The following is a 6,000-nucleotide window of genomic DNA, read 5'->3' as shown; positions in this document are numbered from 1 at the left end:
CGGAGGAATATATATATCACCGTTGTCACAATATTGGTTCTTACTTCCATGGGAGGGTTGCGCAAATTGCGCGCAGTGTTCTTTCCATGCAAAGCAAGAATCCTGTGGTTATAACACCCATTGTATTTCATAAACAGTTCAAGATGTCAAAACAAGGCTTTCTGCAAATTATATCATGCAACTGGTGCGTATATTGTCATATAATTAATTCCCAAATCATTTTTATCTATAGAGATGTTGACATAACTATATTTTTTATGGAAACATTTACATTTAACAGCAGTATTATGTCTAGTGAAAAATTAATATTGTGGTATTGGACACATTAATATTTACAATATTCTATGTGGGATACTCAGCTTTAATTTAAACCTATTTGTTGTTATGTCACAATATTTAATCACTAAGTAACTAAATGCTTTAATTATTTGTTTCCACAAAGACCTTATGTTGATTTACAACATTTAGACTATATTACAGCTAGAGCAACTAGTTGATAAGCTGACGTTATTATGTCAGCTTACCAACTAGTTGCTCTAGCAACACTATTGCAATGACTTTTATATAGAGGCCTCTGATACTTAGCTTCGGTTTCTTTTACCCTGAGACACCAAGTACCAGGTGTAATTGCTTGTTACCATATTCAGGTATTCTTTTTCTGTACAACCACAAAGGAATGTCATTTTAACAGCCTCAGGGTGGAAATGCACTTACTAGGGCACTCCACCTGTCCACTAAATGCCTTGTGTGTTAAAGGCAGCAGCAAGTGGGTGCATGTATATACACTCCTGGAAATGGAAAAAGGAACACATTGACACCAGTGTGTCAGACCCACCATACTTGCTCCGGACACTGCGAGAGGGCTGTACAAGCAATGATCACACGCACGGCACAGCGGACACACCAGGAACCGCGGTGTTGGCCGTCGAATGGCGCTAGCTGCGCAGCATTTGTGCACCGCCGCCGTCAGTGTCAGCCAGTTTGCCGTGGCATACGGAGCTCCATCGCAGTCTTTTACACTGGTAGCATGCCGCGACAGCGTGGACGTGAACCATATGTGCAGTTGATGGACTTTGAGCGAGGGCGTATAGTGGGCATGCGGGAGGCCGGGTGGACGTACCGCCGAATTGCTCAACACGTGGGGCGTGAGGTCTCCGCAGTACATCGATGTTGTCGCCAGTGGTCGGCGGAAGGTGCACGTGCCCGTCGACCTGGGACCAGACCACAGCGACGCACGGATGCATTCCAAGACCGTAGGATCCTACGCAGTGCCGTAGGGGACCGCACCGCCACTTCCCAGCAAATTAGGGACACTGTTGCTCCTGGGGTATCGGCGAGGACCATTCGCAACCATCTCCATGAAGCTGGGCTACGGTCCCGCACACCGTTAGGCCATCTTCCGCTCACGCCCCAACATCGTGCAGCCCACCTCCAGTGGTGTCGCGACAGGCGTGAATGGAGGGACGAATGGAGTCGTGTCGTCTTCAGCGATGAGAGTCGCTTCTGCCTTGGTGCCAATGATGGTCGTATGCGTGTTTGGCACCGTGCAGGTGAGCGCCACAATCAGGACTGCATACGACCGAGGCACACAGGGCCAACACCCGGCATCATGGTGTGGGGAGCGATCTTCTACACTGGCCGTACACCACTGGTGATCGTCGAGGGGACACTGAATAGTGCACGGTACATCGAAACCGTCATCGAACCCATCGTTCTACCATTCCTAGACCGGCAAGGGAACTTGCTGTTCCAACAGGACAATGCACGTCCGCATGTATCCCGTGCCACCCAACGTGCTCTAGAAGGTGTAAGTCAACTACCCTGGCCAGCAAGATCTCCGGATCTGTCCCCCATTGAGCATGTTTGGGACTGGATGAAGCGTCGTCTCACGCGGTCTGCACGTCCAGCACGAACGCTGGTCCAACTGAGGCGCCAGGTGGAAATGGCATGGCAAGCCGTTCCACAGGACTACATCCAGCATCTCTACGATCGTCTCCATGGGAGAATAGCAGCCTGCATTGCTGCGAAAGGTGGATATACACTGTACTAGTGCCGACATTGTGCATGCTCTGTTGCCTGTGTCTATGTGCCTGTGGTTCTGTCAGTGTGATCATGTGATGTATCTGACCCCAGGAATGTGTCAATAAAGTTTCCCCTTCCTGGGACAATGAATTCACGGTGTTCTTATTTCAATTTCCAGGAGTGTACATGTAGAACACCTGACGGAAGGGTCATAGTCATATGTAAAACATATCTGGGAACAGTAGCAGCCGTGCGCATTAACAAGTTCAGAACAGTCAAAGGGTTAAACACTTGCCTTTTACAATATTGTCTGCAGTGGAAGTTTATCAGTGGTATTTGGAGCAGTGGATACAGGACATGCCCTGTTGTGTCAGTTACCTTCATGACATTGAGGCAGCCAACGAGGCAACAGCAGTTACAATTTTAGTATATGTACCGCCGAAGCGGTAATATGATAGAGTTAACTTTAACTCCTTCTCATAGTTTCTGTTCTTTTTTTCTGTATTTATTGAAGGGATTTTTTACTCTGTCAAAGTTGGAGAATTGTGGGAAATGTGTGTAGTTTGTACTGTTTGGGACGGGCAAGGAGTACAGCTCGGTGTGTAAGCATGTAAAATTGTGCTAAGTGTTGGATAGTGGCAGGTTTAACTATCTTTTTCATTTGTGTTTGATAGAAAGTAAGCATGTCATTTTTGGTACTGTGAGCGGCTACCACAAAGGAGGTGTTAAAAATTCTAGAAGCCACAGTAGAGAGGTTACAAGCAGACAACACAGAGTTGTCTGAGAGACTGGAAGTCGTTTGGGCCAGAGAAAAGAAAATAACTTATCACCCAATTTCAGCATTTGCAGAGGATATGCAGAGAAGACTCAATGACTGGTTGATTAAGAATGGGCTTTAGGACACAAGGAATAAGAAGATTATGGAGAGAATGGAATAAAAGGAAAAATGGGAAGCAGAGATGAGTGAGAAGAAGGAGGCTGAAAGGGAGAGGAACAGGTTTGTGTCTAGTTTATGTGTTTCTATAAGGTGTATGACTACCACTGGTGTAGTTAAACCTATCGTTCCTGTGAAGATCAGGACAGAACTTGATAACTGTGTGGACAGTTCTTAAGTGGAAAAATTAAGATAATTACAGGGAGTGGTTACATTGTACAAATTCCTAAGAACATTAACATTGTGCACATCAAAAAGAGTAACATGAGAATACCAGCTCTGATATCGAGTGGCAATGTGGACTGTGGGTTAGCAGGAATGAGCGTGGGCTGTACCAAAGTGTGTAAGTGTGGGGACAGCAACAAGTGCAGTAGTATCTACCCCACTGAGGGATAATGGGTGTTGTTTTGAGGCCAGAGAGCCTAGGCCAGATGCACAGGGAAGTGCATCTGCCAATGAGCTTTGCATTATGCATTGTGGAAATGTGGACGAAAATGTTATTGTAGATACTATGGGAAATGCACAAGAAGTTGTTGACAGTTGTGCTGCAGATGCTTGGAAGAAACGATACAGGCACATACATCTCTTCACAACCATGGTGAATGGAGGAAAAGAAAGAGGAAATGAGTTCACAAAATTAGTGATCAAGCCGACAAGGCTGAATCTGTCGAGGAGGGCACACTTGAAGTTCAAAATGTTATAGTAGCGCAAGCATGATGTCACAGCTTTGAAGATCCAGCTGCTGACATGCACTGTGAGCTGTTTACAGCACAGCTGCAGCATAAATTAAACTTCAGTGATGGGAAACTTGTCAATGTAGAGCTGTCATGAGGTGCATTGGTCACATTGGACAAACCAGTAAAACCCTGTACAAATACACTTGGGCATGGTATTGTACCACTAGGCACCAGGAAATTGCTTTGGTTGACCAGGAGTATCAGAAAGCCAAGCTTACGAGGGGAACTCAGACTCTGGTGACTGTTACAGTTAGAGAGATAAGTGGGACTACCTGTCAGTGTACTGTAAATGGTAGTACCATATGTGGTTCATGTCTGAGGATGAGGGGAATGTGGTTGCAGGGACAAATTTCTGGAAGTTATTCTAAAACTAAGGGGTAAAAAAAAAAAAATAAATAAATAAAAAGAAAAAAAACACCAGGTACACAAGAGAGATGCCAGCATTAGTGTTCAATGGAGCCAGACCATGTATTGTTAAGGTGATATGTTAAGGATCATATATTATGAGAGAAAGAGTTTTCCAGTGTAATTTATTTAGTTTGTAAGTATCCAATGGAGACTTAGAAGTTGTGTGTGCATAAACATGGGCACGTACCTAGTAGTGATATACGTTTCCTAGCATTTAAGATACTGAGCATGGTATGGAGCCTTGGAGAGGTGCTGTGAGACTGAGCAACACAAGCAGAGATTCCATGGTGACAATAGACATAGTGAGTGGTAGTCGAATATTATAGTGTGATTATTGAACTGTATTTCCTGGAGTTTAAGAGTATATGAGGACATGGAACAAGTCATGAGTGTTTGCAAAGAAAATTTCCAAGTGTACATGATTAATGGGCATAATAAATGTAAGGTAAATTTGGGGTGTTATCATTTCAGGTACAGCAACCAAGATGTTGCATTAGTGAAAGATGGGCCAGGCCTGCTCGTTGAAACCTACTAGCGCAGCAGTAATGGATGGTTCTTGCAGTGTGAGAAGGGGATTTCTCCGCCAGTGGGTTTCAGTGGTGATACTGAGTATGTGACTAGAAGTGGCACATTAGCATGACAGATGCACTGCTACCTTTTATAATAGCTGCCAATTTTGTAACAACCCGGAAGTTCCACTAGTATGCAGGGGCTATGCCAGACAAGAAGACCACATGGAGCCTCTAGCAGCAGTCACAAGATTGATGCGGGCCTTCCTGGATCACTCCAGCAGTAATCAGACTCTTGCCCTGGGGGCAGTAGATTGCAGCCTGTGCATGGCAGCCATCTTCCATCACCGCAGTGGACATGCCTCCACGCTGCATGCAGTGCCTACCTGGATGCAGTCACTCACTGCAGAATTGGCTTCTGCTGCAAGATTCTTGTCTGTCTTCTTGCACTGCCCATGCTAGGTGTTTGTGGGTCACACTAGAGAGTCGTGAGCCAGACACTGAGTGCAAGTGTCAGCAAAGCCGGTCACGCATGTGTGTCATCCAGGTGCCCCATCACTAGCTGTCGCCCTGCCAACCACTTCCCCTCTTCCCATGGAGTGGGGGCATGGGCAAGGCAACTCACCACACCAACACTGTGTGATCAAAAGTATCCAGACACCTGGCTGAAAATGACGTAAAAGTTCATGGCGCCCTCCATCGGTAATGCAGGAATTCAATATGCTGTTGGCTCCCACCCTTAGCCTTGATGACAGCTTCCACTGTCACAGGCATATGTTGAACCAGGTGCTGGAAGGTTTCTTGGGGAATAGCAGCCCATTCTTTGTGGAGTGCTGCACTGGGCAAAGGTATAGATGTCGGTCGGTGAGGCTTGGCACAAAGTCAGCATTCCAAGACATCCCAAAGGTGTTCTATAGGATTCAGGTCAGGACTCTGTGCAGACCAGTCCATTACAGGGATGTTATTGTTGTGTAACCATTCTGCGACAGACTGTGCATTATGAACAGGTGCTCGATTGTGTTGAAAGATGCAGTCACCATCTCTGAACTGCTTTTCAACAGTGGGAAGTAAGAAGATGCTTAAAACATCAATGTAGGCCTGTGCTGTGATAGTGCCATGCAAAACAACAAGGGGTGCAAGTCCCCTCCATGAAAAATATGACCACACCATAACACCACCGCCTCTGAATTTTACTGTTGGCACTACACATGCTGGCAGATGATGTTCACCGGGCATTTGCCATACCCACACCCTGCCATCAGATTGCCACATTGTGTATTGTGATTCGTCACTCCACACATCATCTTTCCACTGTTCATTCGTTCAATGTTTACACTCCTTACACCAAGTGAGGTATCGTCTGGCATTTATCAGCATGATGTGTGGCTTA

Source organism: Schistocerca piceifrons, chromosome X (assembly GCF_021461385.2).
Source record: "Schistocerca piceifrons isolate TAMUIC-IGC-003096 chromosome X, iqSchPice1.1, whole genome shotgun sequence".
In the NCBI taxonomy this organism is placed as follows: domain Eukaryota; kingdom Metazoa; phylum Arthropoda; class Insecta; order Orthoptera; family Acrididae; genus Schistocerca; species Schistocerca piceifrons.
The sequence above is the reverse complement of the archived record's forward strand: the minus strand, read 5'-3'. Positions refer to the sequence as shown.